The sequence below is a fragment of the Pinus tabuliformis genome, chromosome 8 (genome assembly GCF_031772625.1).
Source record: "Pinus tabuliformis cultivar Carrire ecotype Pingquan chromosome 8, CPIR1, whole genome shotgun sequence".
Taxonomy (NCBI): Eukaryota; Viridiplantae; Streptophyta; class Pinopsida; order Pinales; family Pinaceae; genus Pinus; species Pinus tabuliformis.
Window position 1 is genome coordinate 534,702,369 of NC_142294.1, and position 18,549 is coordinate 534,720,917.

The window sequence follows — 18,549 nt, forward strand, 5'->3', positions numbered from 1 at the left end:
AGGAAGCAAGTATGTAATATTTGTGACACACCCAATGTAAGTTGCATGAGGGAAGTTCCACAGATTGTAAAGGAAAATGAGCCTATGGTTAGAAAAGTAATAGTACTATCCTTAAGGGGGGACCCAGGTGTTATCACTGAAAAATTTTCAAAAAAATTTGGACAATCGGTTTGGTTCCAAAGTTTTATCATTAGTCCGGGTCCAAGTCATTTTGTTTTGTTTAAGGAGTCTAGAACATAGAGTGGAGTCTTGTTCCCATTAGAAAATAAGGTCAACAATCTTGTTTTACCTATCATTAATCCTATATTGATTCAAAGGTGTCATGTGTCAAGACTGTTTCAAAGATTTCGCTTTCAATTTCATTGGTTTGAATTCAAAAGTTGGAGTGCTAGAAATACCAATTTCTCTTGAGGTCATATCTGCAGTCACAGAAGAAGAAGTTACAGTCCAAAGAAGAGTAACCAAGAGCCAGCTAGCTAGAGAAAAAGGTAAGAAAATGGTTACTGAGGGAAGTCTAGTTTCAAAAGGAAGTTTGAATGATTTTCTTCAAGCTATTGACATTGAAAAATATCCTATGGTTCGAGCAGACTTAATAGATGCAGGTAAAGGGCCAAAACCTCTTTAATGCTCAAATTTGATGATAAGGTTTCTAAACTTTTTTTTAAGCCAAGAAGACCTGTGACAAGGCATTCAAAGGGGATACAAGAGGAACTGCCAGAGGCAAGTGAAATACGTGAGGTAACAAAATATCATGAAGAACATCTGTAGCTAAAAAAAATCACACAGCAGGTAAGGCTAAGTCCTAAATTTTGATAATTTACCTTTTTGAAGTTTTCCTTGAATAATGGTAGCTCTGCATTCAGTTTTGAACAGTTTCGGGGTAGATGAAAAAGACAATTCAAGAAAAGAAAGCTCAAGACAATCAAATTTTGGCATTAAAACTGTGTTTTTGTGATTACACAGTAGTTTCGTAGCATGCTATGAAACTGCTGTAGATGATGCCTAATGCACAGCAGTTTCGTAGCACGCTACGAAACTGCTGTAGCTGCATATCTTAACTCGGTCAACCAATTTTGAGTGACCGGGGGGAAATATTTTTGAAAGGGAATTTCAAAAACGGATCATTTACAAAGTGCAAGCATCCAGCAAAGGAAAAACAAGCAGAGGAAAGATATATATGAACTCTAAGCTATTTGTTATAAAAATGATCACAGCTAGTATTGTTCATGATATTTCAAAAAGCTTTGAAGAGGCTTTGTCTTCACACATATATGTGGGAAAGGTCTACAGTACATGAAGAACATGGCAGTCCAATACATTTTTGTGTAATCAAAGAAGAACAATAGGGAAAATTGATTTCAAATATCCTTAAGGAGCCAAAAGCATAAAAACAGGGCAGTTTCCTACTTTCCAGGAGTAGTAAAGAGATGAGACATTAAGGGCCAGCAAGGAGTTTCAAACATTCACCAAAGCTAAACTGAAGGAGACAATTTGTCAGAGGACGAGTTTTGATTGTAATAAATGCTATTACCAACATGATGTTGAGTTATACTCCTAATTGTCTTAGGTCTCTAAAACTTCCAGTTAGTAGTTAGTTGCATTTAATAGTTAGTTTAAACTATTAATAGGTGTCATAATAGGAAGAATTTGAGTTCCCCTCATGCTGGAGGAGGAATCTCAGTTATGTAAAGAGCTTTATATATAGCAGAACATCTGATGTACAAAGGGTTGGAAAATTATTCAGAAAAGCTCTCATATTGTTCTTTGTGTAAAGACTCTGTTTTTAGTAATGCAGTATTTGGCTTTGCTTCTCAGGAATCAAAAGGAATTCAATGTTTTGAATGTCTTGTATTGTCTTCTTCCTATTATCTACAGTAATATGAATGTGTGATTACTTAGAAATCACTAACAGTGCTCTAATTTCCTTCATGCATTTGTAAACTGTATTGGTCCTATGTGTATCTAGTGTATTCTCCATATGTTGAATTCTTATGACCTGACTTCTATGTGGAGCTAACATTATTGTCAATACTGAAGCATGTTTGACTCCATAAGCCCAATGGATAATTTCTAATTGTGTTTCCACCACTTACATTCATTCATTTTGTTTCATAGAGTTAGCCATCTTACTCATAATCAAAATCTTTAATCTTGTGAGAGATCCCTCTCAGGTTGAGGAGGCTAAGCCTCAGCGTAAAGTAGGTTTGAAATAGTTAATTAAATTCTACCTGATCAGCAGTCTATCAGGGTCTGATTTTGAGATAACATTTTGGTGCGTCTACCAGGAGCTTGAAGTCTATTCATTCCCAAAATTAACAAGTTGATCTTTTGAAGGTAGTAGGAGCTCAGACATCTTTTTGAGGCTGCAAAACTACCTTGGCGACTCCACACATCAAATAAGAAATTGGAAGGTGACTCCACTACTAGAAGATCAATAGCTCGATGAAGTTCTAAGATGAGTTCCACTGCAAGAATGAATGCCAGGTATGCTCCTATGAATCGGTCTCATATCCCTGGTTTTCCAAATCCTATGCCAAAGGTTGATTGGTTAGAGGATCTTCCAATATTCAAAGATGAAAAGAAAGACAATGCTTCTCTTCACTTGGTTAGGTTTCATATGCATGTACGCAGTATTAAGGCTCAATTCCTTGAAGATTGTCTCATGAGGATGTTTATGACCATTTTAGAAGGAAAAGCATGGTCTTGGTATAAAAGTTTGGAAAGTGGTTCAATATATTCACTTGCTAATTTTCATGATGAATTCTATGAGATGTATAAAGAGGGTCATCCCTCCTTGTTGCTGGTCCAAGATTGTTATAAACATTCTTTGAGTCTTATTCAATATTTGGAGGATTGTTATGATGATGATGAATTTATGGATGAAGAAATTTTAGAGGCTCTTCATAACAATACATTTCAACACCAAGAAGAAAGTATAACATCCCATGAAATGCAACATGAAAATCAGCAGGGGTTTACTTATGAAAACCATGTTCAATCCTCTGATATGAATGAGAAGATGCAGCAAACTTGCCAGTCTTTTGATCATAAAGAGTATGAAATTGATTGCAAACACCAAGAAGAAGTACTGGAAGATAGCTTTTATAACCCTCAGGCAGAGGAAAAGGTTGATTTTTTATGTCAAACTTCTCAGCAGCTTACAGCAATAAATGATCATAATAAGGAGGAAAATTACATTGTTTGTGAGAATCATTCAGAAAAGCAGTTGGATAACATATCAAAGGAATCTTGTGTGGTCAAGAATCAATTGTTTGAAGATGTAGAGTGTTATGATGATCATCAAAATAACCATGTACTCCTTGACCCTATAAATGAATACATGGAAAAGCTTTGCACACCAGTATTTCATTTTCATTTGCATTATGAAGCTTAGGTACATTATAAGTTGATTTGGTCATCTCACTATCATGGTTATTTTGAGGTCGGATGCAGTCAAGAGCCTCCAATATCAGAAAAGAAAATTGATTGGCTTTATTGGAAATATTATGTTGCTTGACCTAAAGTGGAAATTGCAGTTGATAGCGTAGGTAGGAATATGCAAATAAGCTCAAGGTAGGTTGATTGAGCATATTTTTTTTAAGAGCAGGTTGAGTCCCTCTTGCAGAAATCATTAAAGCTTGGAAAGCAGATTGGGCAGCATTTCAAAATTCTATTCTAAAAGATGGATAGCAGCACTGGAACTGTAGGTTCTTAGTGTACCACAAGGGCACACTATCCCAAGTGGATCCACTATTATCACTGAAAATTTTTCAAGAAATCTTGGACAACCGATTTGGTTCCAAAGTTTTATGATTAGTCCTGGTCAAAGTCATTTTGTTTTGCTTAAGGAGTCTAGAACATAGAGTGGAGTCTTGTTCCCATTAGCAAATAAGGTCAACAATCTTGTTTTACCTATCATTAATCCTATATTGATTCAAAGGTGTCATGTGTCAAGACTATTTCAAATATTTCGCTTTCAATTTCATTTGTTTGAATTCAAAAGTTGGAGTGCTAGAAATACCAATTTCTCCTGAGGTCATATCTGCAGTCACAGAAGAAGAAGTTATAGTCCAAAGAAGAGTAACCAAGAGCCAGCTAGCTAGAGAAAAAGGTAAGACAGTGGTTACTGAGGGAAGTCCAATTTCAAAAGGAAGTTTGAATGATTTGCTTCAAGCTATTGACATTGAAGAATCTCCTATGGTTTAAGCAGACTTAATAGACGCAGGTAAAGGGCCAAAACCTCTTTAATGCTCAAATTTGATGATCGGGTTTCTAAATTTGTTTTTAAGCCAAGAAGACCTGTGACAAGGCATTCAAATGGGATACAAGAGGCACTGCCAGAGGCATGTGAAATAGGGGAGGTAACAAAATCTCATGAAGAACATCTGTAGCTAAAAAAAATCACATATAAGTCCTAAATTTTGATAATTTACCTTACTTAAGTTTTCCTTGAAGAATGGTAGCTCTGCATTCAGTTTTGAACAGTTTCAGGGCAGATGAAAAAGAAAATACAAGAAAAGAAAGCTCAAGACAATCAAATTTTAGCATTAAAACTGTGTTTTTGTGATTACACAGCAGTTTCGCAATGCGCTACGAAACTGCTGTAGATGATGCCTAATGCACAACAGTTTCGTTGCGCGCTACGAAACTACTGTAGTTGCATATCATAACTTGGTCGACCAATTTTGAGTGACCAGGGGGAAATCTTTTTGAAAGGGAGTTTCAGAAAAGGATCATTTACAAAGTGTAAGCATACAGCAAGGGCAAAACAAGCAAAGGAAAGATATATATGAACTCTAAGCTATTTGTTATAAAAATGATCATAGCTAGTATTGTTCATGATATTTCAAACAGCTTTGAAGAGGTTTTGTCTTCACACACGTATGTGGGAAAGGTCTACAGTACATGAAGAACATGGCAGTCCAATACATTTTTGTGTAATCAAAGAAGAACAGCAGGGATAATTGATTTCGAATATCCTTGAGGAGACCAAAAGCAGAAAAACAGGGCAGTTTCCTACTTTCCAGGAGTAGTAAAGAGATGAGACATTAAGGGCTAGCAAGGAGTTTCAAACATTCACCAACGCTAAACTGAAGGAGACCATTTGTCAGAGAACGAGTTTTGATTGTAATAAATGCTATTACCAACATGATTTTGAGTTATACTCCTAATTGTCTTAGTTCTCTAGAACTTCCAGTTAGCAGTTAGTTGCATTTAATAGTTAGTTTAAAGTGTTAATAGGTGTCATAATAGGAAGAATTCGAGTTCCCCTCATGCTAGAGGAGGAATCTCAGTTATGTAAAGATCTCTATATATAGCAGAACATCTGATGTACAAAGGGTTGGAAAATTATTCAGAACAACTCTCATATTGTGCTTTGTGTAAAGACTCTATTTTTAGTAATGCAGTATTTGGCTTTGCTTCTCAGGAATCAGAAGGAATTCAATGTTTTGAATGTATTGTATTGTCTTCTTCCTATTATCTACAGTAATATGAATGTGTGATTACTTATAAATCACTAACAATGCTCTAATTTCCTTCATCCATTTGTGAACTGTATTGGTCCTATGTGTATCTGGTGTATTCTCCATATGTTGAATTCTTATGCCCTGACTTCTATGTGGAGCTAACATTATTGTCCATACTGAAGCATGTTTGACTCCATAAGCCCAATGGATAATTTCTAATTGTGTTTCCACCACTTACATTCCTTCATTTTGTTTCATAGAGTTAGCCATCTTACTCATAATGAAAATCTTTAATCTTGTGAGAGAGCCCTCTCAGGTTGAGGACGCTAAGCCTCAGCCTAAATTAGGTTTGAAATAGTTACTTAAAGTCTACCTGATCAGCAGCCTATCAGGGTCTGATTTTGAGATAACACCAGGGATAAAGATAAAGGCTTGTTGATTACGTGCAGATTAGTCCACATAAAAAACAACAATAATGAAATCATGACAACACTTATTCAATAATAGTAACATCTAATCAACAAATTGATTCATTGAACTTAGTATGTAAGTAAAGCAACATATACCACAAACATAAAAATAATAGCCCTACTATATCTACGATACATATATGAAGAAGTGCTAGCTCATAGAGATGCTGATTATGAATGAAATGTCCCAAGTACATTGTTAAATTAATGAAACACTATATCCATTAGTGGAACATGAATCCACAACTAGCTTCTCCAAAGAATGATCTATCTCTTATTCACTATAAGAGAAGCTAAGGCAAGAATCCTAGAATCCAAGCCCTTAGCTTGAGTTATGAGGAGCCATTTATAACTAATGAGAATGAAATTTGAGCTTCCTCATGACTCTTTAACTTCTATGACTGTTCATATTCTTTACGTGACTCTTTGCATTCCATATGTGGATTTTCACATTCCACATTTGTCTTTTTGACTTCATTACAAAACATTTATTACAAAAGAAAAATTACATATGACATAGTGGCCTAATAAGAAAAACTGAAAATAGGAAAATTTCTTATCAAATAGGCAATTCATTTGCTTCCTCATGGAGCTCATTTGTGATGTATGTGCACCCTTCTTTATAATTTGTTGAGATGAATTTGACATGAACTGGAAACTCTCCTATTTAATGCAACTTCATCTATAGTGCCTTCATCAATATAGTATTGGTGCTCGATTGTAAATTATTCCATAGCCATGAGTGTTGTTGGGAAAAGTATCTATTCAGAACGCCCCTATCCCACTCTAAGGTGTGATAGTGCCTTAGCAACAAACAAGGAAAACTACTTTCGTATTCTTCTTTATGAAATGTAAACGAAGAGGAAGGATGTAACTAACCTCTGTCTTTCGCTAGTTTGTTGATCCAATCGCTCTCTCCTTTGTTCGCTTCCCGCTGCCTGCTCCTTTACTGGTCCAGCTTCACCAATTTCCTGCAAGGTCACAGAAGAGGAAAACTACACAAAAGACATAGATTTACATTCATAACTAGCTTAGGATCAGATTTAAGCTAAACATGCAAATATAACAAAACATCATTGATACACAACATGTAGGAGAAACTCAAATAGTTTTACTGATATAATAAGAAAGTCTAAGAGGAGATACAACCCAGTGAATCCCGATCCAGCATCTACCTCCCAGCAAAGGAATCCCTTCCTCACCTCCAACAAAGCGTAAATCACCCAATGCACTAATCTCAATCTCAAACCAACAACAATTCTCTGCAAAGTACAAAATTCCAGCCTCTGGATCTCTGGGATGAGGGATCCATATATAGATGTAAGCAGAGAGGATGAGTCAGCTTATGTTTTGACTTGTGGCTTCTCTCTGTCAGTTCTTGTTTCCACTTGGAGGCTGAGAGCCTCTTACTCATCCTTGGTCGAATTCAATAAGGCAAGTGTCATTGAGGAAGATTCCGGAAGCTTCCATTGTCTGTACACCTCGCGGAATGACACTGCCATTTGGCATTTCTCACTCAGCGCACCCTGGTAGTGCATTTAGGTGCGTTGCAATGCACCTAGCTAGTGTACTGAGGTGCTTTGCAACGCAGGCAGCTAGTAGAGCATCTGAATTGATCCTGATTTGACTAGTTCTGAGTAGTTTTTGGTGGAGAACTTCTGGGAGAAGCTGTCATTGGTTGACCTTGTTCCTTTAGGGGCAGGAACAACACATTTAGGGACTTTGGATCCCTTGGATTATGGACATTTCATGCTCAAAGCTGTAAGGCACAAAAATGTCTATAACAGTTGCCCCCTAAAGTATGAGGACGTTTATCGGGTGAAATGCTTTATTAGGAGGATCCGAAGTTCTTTCAATGCTGGGAGGAGACATGTATAAGATACAATACAATACATTATTTTCATACTGTTTTCATGATCTAGCTGAGGTGGGCATTCCCATGCTCAGCTTTATAAATTCATTTTTATGTACATAGGACAGACAATCGTCTGATGGTGGACTGATGATCTTGATGAAATCACCATCCTTTTGGTAGGATGATTATCTGTGCTGCAATGCTGTACATGTCAATGTATTTATTTTTCCTGAATATATATCGCAGCCCGGATGGATGAAACTAGATCCGGGGTCATCAATCTCGTCCGATCTTCACTCTAAGTACAAGTCAATCCATGTGAGAAATGTTCTGAAGTCGAACATGGAAAGACATCGCTTGATTATCAGTCAATGATGTAAACTGTTAACAAGCGCAAGAGGAATCATCGATAATGATAATGACCCTCAAGGCACTGCAGTACAATTCACGTGGTGTGAATAAAGGACTTGGCGTCGAACACCACGCAAAATCTTTCGGTCGAAGGTCATTGATGTATACCTGTCGCCAGAAGTGAGAAACTTGCCATTGAGGCATGCAAGCTTCAAAGTACTGAAGGGGTGTTCCTAGATCAACATCTTGGATAATGAGCTGATGTCGACAAGAAGCGATCCGTCAAAGGAGGGCCTTGATGTATCCCACATCAATGACATGGAACGGAGTAAATGATTTTGATGGAGGTGAAAACGATCTGATGATATATGGTTCAGGGTGGTGGTCATGAAAGAATGAAGTATAATGTATGGTAGTGGATGGGACACGGGTGACTTCTCTGGATGACTTCTCTTGAACATATCGGCGACACTTATATGATGGATTGGTAGCATTTACCCCAAAGGTGGATGGTATGGCGAGACCATGGTGATGTGACCGGTGAATGAAACAACCCAACCCGACTCAGGCACGGAGAGGAAGTGTCATGTTCAAGAGCGACTTGCTACCAATAAAGGTTCTTTGAGTTTCTTCCCAATTTTTCCCCAGTCATTGCTGACCAATACCTCTTTATTTTTGTCAAGCTTGAGGAGGATAATATATGCTTGTTCTATAATTTGCCCTTCAGGCAAACCCATCACTATGTTTTAACGAGCCTAGCGATAGTGAAACTCGTTCTCGTCTAAAGACAAGTTTGTCGCCATTAATGTTTTTAACGAGTCTAACGGCAAAGATAACTCAGTCCTTTTCATTTTTAGAGAGTCTGAAAAGGTACGTAAAGATAACTCAGGAATCCCTTTTTCGTCATCTGATCCCTTAAGTCCGAAAAAGTATAAAACAATACAAAAGGGATGAAATTTCGATAGTTTTAACGAGCCGAACAAAACAAGTGCTCGATCTTTTTGTGCAATAATCCCTCAGGTCCAAAAATATTAAAATCTAGATGAGGGATAGCACTTCCGGTCGCTTTAACGAGCTGGAAGGCCAAAACTTGGCAATCTTTTCATATTTTACGAGTCACATGAAAAGAGCTTAAAGAAGACTCGTCTTTTGAGGAACGAGTGATAAAGGGGTAGCAACTGATTCCAGGTAAGGGTTGGAATTTTCCAAGCACGGCAGTGTCACAAGGATGGCTAGTGAAATCACTCTTCGCAGCTGTTCCTCAAAATGGGTAAACAATCAAATGGAGGTGAATGATCGGCCAATGGAAAAGTGGAGGTGACGGTGCAAACACGACCAAGGCTTTAATGGCTGATAATGTTACATTCACGGTGGTTATTTACCGAAGGATAGTTCATTTTTTAACGAGCTTAAATGCGGATTGAAACACTTGCTCGGTCTTATGTTTATTTTTTAACGAGCATGAACTATGTGCTAAAATTGCTCGATTACATGGTCTAGTTTTGATTTTTTACCATAAATAGCTTCGCCTTTTCAAAGATAGTACTGTACTTTCAATTGCTTCATCAAACTAAATGAACAACATTTGCTTGAAAATGAGATTAAAACGCTAATATTTTACTTTGAACTACGAAAAAAGCAATTAAAAAGTGTTTTTACCTCTCATTTTACCATTTCATTTGAACTTGGTTTGTTGGAGCTTTGGAGGTGCCTCTTCCCCCTTGATTTTCATCAGCTGATTTTGGGAGATTCTGTGGACAATTCTTGGCACCGTCTGGACCAGGTAGGAGCTAAACTTGAGATCTTCCATTTCATGGTTTCCTTTCTGCATTCTGTGCTTCATTCTCTGCTTTTATGAGCCCTTGGGGTTTGATGGGTTCGTTATGCCATCAACGCACCTTGGGCATTCGAAACCTGCGCTAAATGTCAACCAGTATGAAGGCAGTTTGACCTTCAACGTAGGTGGAACACTGTGCAGGTGCGTTGGACGCAGAAAAGGGATTTGTTACACAGTTTTTGATGAAAATTTTTGCCTGTTTCTCATCAAAATCGGGATCTAACTCCCCTCTTGTTTGTTTTTCAGAGATCTTGGAGCAAAATGACCCTTACATGGCGAGAACGAGAACATGAAGAAGAGGACATGATTGCCCTACATGATCGGGTTACAGTGAACGCGCTGCGGAACTGTGGTTTGCTGAAGTTCTTCCGCATCTCTAGCATGAGACATCAGATCAACCTACTGTAGTATTTGCTCGATGCTTGGGATCCTATCAATCAAGTTTTCCAGATTAGGGGCAAATCTATCCCCTTGACTGTAGTAGACATTTACTTCTTGACTGGCTTGTCGAGGCGGGGTGCCTTTGTCAGGTTCGGCCCGAGGGAGTGACTCTGTGAGAGATTATGTCCGCCAGTATTGCAGGGAAGGATCTCAGCCGAGTAAAGACGGCAAGATCATTATCCATGACGTCACTGACAGGTCCCTTAGGTCTATCCTGTTTACTTTTGGTAGGATGGCCGGTAGTGCGTCTCTTCATGTAGCCAACAGATCCTATATGCAGCATGCCTTAGAATGCCTCCAACCGAAAATATTCAACTGGTGTGATGCAGTACTTCTTGTGATGAAAAGTCAGTTGACCAAGATAAAGGACGGGAGGTTGAAGAACTTTGGGTTCGGTTCTCTTTTGACCGCCTTTTCCTTGGAGAAGATACCACTGATGCAGCCGTAGTACATTGCACTTGACTTACCATCTCCTGACGCTCAAACCACCTAAAGAAGGTATCAGAAAAAGAAATCTGAGATTGACCAGAATTGCTGCAAAGTACAAAATTCCAGCCTCCAACCTCTGGATCTCTGGGATGAGAGATCCATATATATATGTAAGCAGATATGATGAGTCAGCCTATGTTTTGACTTGTAGCTTCTCTCTGTCAGTTCTTGCTTCCACTTGGAGGCTGAGAACCTCTTACTCATCACTGGTCGAATTCAGTGAGGCAAGTGTCATTGGAGAAGATTCTGGAAGCTTCCATTGTCTTTCCACCTCGTTGAATGACTTTGACATTTGTCATTTCCCGCTCAACGCACCCTGGCAGTGCATTCACCTGTGTTGCAATGCACCTAGCCAGTGTATTTGGGTGCTTTGCAACGTAGGCAGCTAGTGGAGCATCTGAATTGATCCTGATTTGACTAGTTTTGGGCAGTTTCTGGTGGAGAACTTCTGGGAGAAGCTGTCATTGGTTGACCTTGTTTCCCCAGCGGAGTCGCCAATTTGTTGTTGGGAAAAGTATCTATTCAGAATGCCCATATCCCACTCTAAGGTGTGATAGTGCCTTAGCAAAAAAGAAGGAAAACTACTTTCGTATTCTTCTTTATGAAATGTAAACGAAGAGGAAGGATGTAACTAACCTGTGTCTTTCGCTAGTTTGTTGATCCAATCGCTCTCTCCTTTATTCGCTTCCCACTGCCTGCTCCTTTACTGGTCCAGCTTCACCAAGTTCCTGCAAGGTCACAGAAGAGGAAAACTACACAAAAGACATAGATTTACATTCATAACTAGCTTAGGATCAGATTTAAGCTAAACATGCAAATATAACAAAACATCATTGATACACAGCATGTAGGAGAAACTCAAATAGTTTTATTGATATGATAAGAAAGTCTAAGAGGAGATACAACCTAGTGAATCCCGATCCAGCATCTACCTCCCAGCAAAGGAATCCCTTCCTCACCTCCAACAAAGCGTAAATCACCCAATGCACTAATATCAATCTCAAACCAACAGCAATTCTCTGCAAAGTACAAAATTCCAGCCTCTGGATCTCTGGGATGAGGGATCCATATATAGATGTAAGCAGAGAGGATGAGTCAGCTTATGTTTTGACTTGTGGCTTCCCTCTATCAGTTCTTGTTTCCACTTGGAGGCTGAGAGCCTCTTACTCATCCTTGGTTGAATTCAGTAAGGCAAGTGTCGTTGAGGAAGATTCTGGAAGCTTCCATTGTCTGTACACCTCGCGGAATGACACTGCCATTTGGCATTTCTCGCTCAGTGCACCCTGGTAGTGCATTTAGGTGCGTTGCAACGCACCTAGCTAGTGTACTAGGGTGCTTTGCAACGCAGGCAGCTAGTAGAGCATCTGAATTGATCCTGATTTGACTAGTTCTGAGTAGTTTTTGGTGGAGAACTTCTGGGAGAAGCTGTCATTGGTTGACCTTGTTCCTTTAGGGGTAGGAACAACACATTTAGGGACTTTGTATCCCTTGGATTATGGACATTTCATGCTCAAAGCTGTAAGGCACAAAAATGTCTATAACAATGAGAGTTTCATATGAACTTTGACCGATGTGATGACACACTGTATAATAATGTATTTGGTAATCTCCAAGCCTTCCTATTCTAATTCTTGCTTTATCTATTTGATATATTTTCTAATCTCTTGGAAGATAATTTCCCTGCCTCTGATTTCTTCAAGTGATCTTATTGCAAGCATCCCATGTTTTTGTGTTAGAGGCTCCAAACCATTGTGCAGTCAAATATAAGAAACAATAGTACTAATCGACGGTTCTCCAAGACACGTGTAGTTCTAATGGTGGAGTCTCAGTTGAACTTTATCCATCTCTACAAAAATCCTACATTTCTTTTCCAAATTTTACAAATCACCTGGTTACTTTGTATCCCATTCTTGAAGTTGGTCAATTTCTCTGTTTTCCACTTTCAGGAGTTTTACTTCTTCTTGTGCTTTCTTATGAAAGCCAATGATAGGAGATACCACTTGTTGTAGAAGTATAATTTCATCATATAATCATGCCATTGTGTCCTCCATTGGCCCTATACCCTCCTACATGGATGACTGCCATTCTACGATGTTATAACTATGGGAATATAACTGTTGATTCTCTGCCACAAGGTGATCCGCATGTTGCTTTGAAACCATTTCTTTCCTCAATCTAGCATTCTCACTCAATAGATATTCAAAGTTTTCCTGCACTGCTTTAGTGAAAGCAACATTTTTCACCATGATTTCCCTAGGATTCCTTCTGGTATTGACATTTACCACCTTTTTTTGTAGGTATAGAGACTACGTTTTGAGGATCATTCGAGAAGTGCCTTCATCTTTGCCATATGATCCTCTTCTTATTCTGATCAAACATGATACTGCACACATCCATGACTTGTTTGTAGGTAGAGGAGTGATTACCATTTCTCCAAATGGAATATGATCAACTATGAGAGGAGGTTCTTGAGGGGAACCCGGTTCATCATCCATTGGTTGGATGGTATCTTCTTCCTCCAACTCTTCCTCTATCTCCTAAGTCCATTATTCTTCATGTAGTCTCTGAGTGGCTTATTCCTCCTCGGACAACCTTTTTTATTCCTCTTCTATTCTTCTCTTTTCATCTTTTTCTTCCTATTGCTTCCTAAGAAACTCATCCCACTTCCTCTTCGTCTGCTTCTCTCATGTCTTGCTCTACTTGAGTAGCTCCTATGTTCAAAGGATTATCTTTCCATTTCTCGCTGCTTTTTCCTATTGAATCATCCTTGATCCTTTTCTTAGGAACTACACTCCTTACTTGAGGGGTTATCTATTCTTCTTACCAAATCTTCACATATGGAGCTAGTGGATCTTAAGGTAAACTAGTCTCTATCCCTGGATGTTTTTTTTATTGCTTTATACCATTTCTTCACTTTTTCATCTTATCCTATAGTTATCAAAGAATACCTAAAATCGAAATTGATCCTTTCACAATGTTTCCTCCACACTATCCAGGGATCCTATCCATGAAAGTCCTTAATTGTGAAGTACAAGTGATCCAACTCTTGTATTTTTGCAGTTGTCGCATTGTGTCTCTTTAACTCATACTACCTTATCCTCAAAGGAAAGGTGGTCCAAAGGGCTTTATTTCTCTTCTAAAGGACTATGACAATCCCTTGTCCAATTGATATGCTACTTCTTTCATGACCATTGTATTGGTCACATATCATGGCATGAGCTGAGGGGATACCTAGCAACCAAAAAACTGAATGTATGTGCCCTTAGGTGTTGCAAACCAATCTACGATATCCTGTTGTGACTCCTTCACTTGATTAGCCATGCAAGGAGGATTGATATCGAATATCATGTGGAATATAACTATAAAGAAGTGCTCGACCAATCTATTGTATGCACCTTTGAAGCTTGATTCTGACAACACTCTGAAGTGGAAGTAAACTGGGAACTTGTTCTCAGGGGTCTAGTTCCAATAACATTGTCTAGAAAGCATACTGCGCACAGATTCCATCTAAAAGAAATGTAGACATATATAATTCTAGTGCTTGATTCACCCTCAAAGATGTTTTTTCCTACCCCACATGACGTTGCAACTCAAATGAAAATATATTTGCCCAATTGAAAGCTTTACTCGGGTAACCACCATATTAAGCATATATATCCAATTTTCCTCAAACACCTCAACGATCTTCTGCCCATGCAACCGAAAAGACATGACAATAAGCTATTGATATATCTCACTTAGAATCCACGTCAGATAAACTTCAGATGGACGGTGGTGAAACTTAGTAGGCTTTCGACACCAATATTTGATTATATCACTTTTGTCCAGATCGGCCCATCTAATGTAGAAGTCATTATTTGAATATTTTGTAAGAATAAGCATCTTGTAGTAGGTATACATGTCTTCTCCATAATAGTTAGCAAGTTAACTGTGACTCTCACTGCAAAGCACACGATGAGAGTCATCCATATGTGTAACGATCCACTCAATCACTTCTACATATGGGATGAATGGGAACCTGAATGTGATCGTATGCATCCTGGAACTCTTGATATTGATATACACTTCCAAGTTCTCCAAGTTCTCAAGAAACTTTTTCTGCATGAATGTGTCTTTTATGTCGCTCCAAGTGACCTCAATAGACTTATCAATGAAGCACTATGTGTCTGCATATATGGGAACAATTTTCTTGTTAACTTCAACTACTTCCTCAGTGCTTTCCTTTAAAACATCTTTGGAGGCCAGTTTATGGGGAGGCATGGCTCCAACAAATGATGAAATGGTGACAATAATTGTAACACAGAAACCCATTTGTGGAAGCACACTCATGATGACAATATTACCTCTGTGAAATATCCTAAATATTGCAGCAATATCTTAACAAATTAAATTCAAAGAGCCACTAAATGTACCGAGAATCTAAATCTATCAACTACAACACATAATCACTTGCATGCATAATAAAATAGGCAAGCAAACAAGGAGGGTGCATTTTCAAATCAAGAAAATATTCTAATACACTTTTTTCATTTACATCAAACTCGTTTTGAGGAGTTTATAAGCATTAGTGTGGACCTCATCGCATGTACTATAATGAATTCTTTTATATTGAAAATTTTGTTATAACGGATTTTTTATTACTGAATTTTTTTTCATTTAAAGAGCGAAAGGTCATAGGGAGATTTTGTGATCCATGGATATACAATTCAGAATAGGGATTATTACTGCCCAATTTTTCCGCATTTGAAATCCCTTCGCTGATATATTTCAATGGGTTTTCATTATTTGGCATTTTGCTTAATTTTATTTTCAATTTAACTTATCATGAGTGAGATTTATCTTCAAATTGTGAAGGCAACATTTCAATTGATTTTATTCTTAGCATCACAAGCTTGGGAACAAGAAATTTTCCTTCCTTCATTCGTTGATTTAGTGGATGGTAATCATTCATCCTAAAGATTAGGTGGATGTTGGTAGTCTTAGTTTGCCCACATTAACATCGTTATTTATGAAGAAATTGGAAAATATTTTAATTGTGAAATAAATAAGGGTTTAGAACATAGTTTAAATTAAAAAGATTATTTTATTATATTTAGTAAATTTAGGTTATTATGGATGTTATAAAGTTTAATATAGATGTCCATGTATTTTCAATAAAAATAAAACAAAATAATTATGTTATATGTTTTTTTATTATAAATTATATTATTAATAAAATAATAAATATTTATTTACCTTAATTTAAAAATTAAAATCAAAATATAACAATTAATATATATAGTTTATTAATTTTAATTTTATTTTATTTCATTAAAAAAACCTAGAAATTCATTAAATTATATATATTTGCTATCATTCATATATATATATATATATATATATATATATATTAAAAAGGGAATTTATCTTAATATTAAACCTAGTAAAAAAAATACAAAAGAGAAAATAAGTGTACATTATATAAGTAGAAAAGAAATACAAAAAAAAAAAATGTACATTATACAAGTAGAAAAGAAATACAAAAGAAAAAATAAATGTAAAGTATATAATTTAATAAAATAAGTTTTTTAATGCTGATGTCATAATGAATAATACTTGTGGTCATGGTGGATTGATTTGTGTGATGCTTTAGTTAGCCTTCCTATTAAGTTTAACGACAATGTTCATGTAACTTTTCTATGTCTATGATGACAACCACGCACTAGATTAGCCGCTTTTCATAGCAACTCCTATGTTAGATTAGAAACTTTTCATAATGAAACTTATTATTAAATTTACCAACTCTTACATATATAAAACTTTATAAAATTACACCAAATATAAAACAATACTAAGCTTCCATAAAATTTATAAAACATATATTTTAATATTAAATTTAATAAATAATGTTTAATAATATATTATATAAATCACCAAAAACTACTTTTAAAGAGATATAAAATTTAAAATTTAAAATATTAAAATCAATATATATATAAACTTCCACAAATATTAAAACAAACAATATGCTTACATATGATGTATCATTGCACCCACTCACCTACACATACTAAATACACTTGGATATGGTGTAAATCACTACAAAACAATAAACACTAGTAAGACATTAACACAACAATGCCATACTTAATATGATGTCTTATTGTCTTATTTTATGTATATAAAATACATGGCCATATGGTATACACCATGGTTAAAAAAATAAATGGTATTAGGGAAAAGAAACAACTTTATTGTATTTAGTAAGATTGGGTTATTATGAGAGTTATAAGGTTTAATGTGGATGTCCATGAATTTTTTATAAAAATAAAATAATTATGCCATATATTTTTTTATTATAAATTATATTATTAATAAAATTTAAAAATTTAATCTAAACCTCAATCGGGGTGCGTGTTGGTGGATGAAAGTGCCTATGGGCAGTAATGAAGAGTATAGGTGATTTATGTACCATCACCCCCCCAACAAGCTCAAAGCGATGGGTGTGGTGGACCTTGGCATGAGTACATGAAAGGGTGGTGGGAAAGGTGGCAGAGATGGCAAGGGAGAGGTGGGATGTATAGCAATTAAGGTGAGACAGGCATGTAATAATTGTAATTTGGCTTGTGGAGCAAGGAGCTGGAACAACAGAAAGGGAAGGCGATGACAAAAACAACATCAACCTTTGAGTGGAAACAAGTATGTATCTTGGATATTCGCCTTTGTAATGTCAACCTGGTTTGATTTTTTCTGGGGGGAGAGGGAGATACTTGGGAAGGGTAGTTGGGGGAAATGCAGGGGGAAATGGAGGAGGCATCGAGCTACAGTAGTTTGGCTATGCATCTTTGTTTTAAGCCTACCAGGATTTGACCTTGCATGTGGTTGTGTGGACCTTTCTTTGGGTGGTAATGGGAACTCAGGCTTTGCATATTATGGGTTGAGTGGGGCTAGTTGTTGGGGTTAGGTAGGCAGCATCTCGGCATCGGAGGCTGAGGGTAGAAAAGGGCAGCTAATATGTTGGGTAGGAGGATGGACCAGTGGTTGTAACCATGGCAAGCTATGGGGAACTAGGAGTAATTACCACGCTAAGAGACCAGCTAGGATCCTTATGGGGGAGGTCGGGCATGAAAAAGGTAGAGGAATTTCCTTGGCTTACTGGGTAGAGGGGAATGGGAAGGCACACCACAGAAGAAAACTTGTCGGGCTGAGGTTAATCTCATTTGCATGGCATCGGTAGGGGTTTGTCAATCACACTAATTATCTGAGGAAACTGAGAGGGAGGAGTGAAAAGTTAGAAGGGATATAGAGTTCGGCCTTGTCTCAAGACTGGCTCTCTTCCCATCTTGCCCCCGGTACTACTAGAAAATGGGAAAAGACAATGAATGGGGAGAATGACGGCACTGAAAATTCTAGTCAGGACAGTAACCAAGGATATAATATGTTACAGTGCTTGTGGTTAACAACTCTTTCCTGTGAACATGTTTCGAACCATGTTGATATGGATCAGCCAATGAGAGGACGGGGATGTGGAAGATGGGGCCAGGAGCCTAGAAAGGCTAAGGACCCGAGCACGTCAGAACCCCACAGAGGAAGGAAATCGGTGGAGCATATTATCAGTGAAGCAGCTGTGGCATACTGAGAGGGAACGGATGAAGGCAT

At 37.4% G+C, this 18,549-nt stretch overlaps 1 pseudogene; it reads left to right on the plus strand.

Annotated features, from left to right (window-relative positions):
* Positions 1-322: 322 nt before the first annotated feature.
* The window catches only part of LOC149236509 (protein DETOXIFICATION 16 pseudogene), a 31,227-nt pseudogene continuing 13,000 nt past the window's right edge, over positions 323-18,549 (plus strand).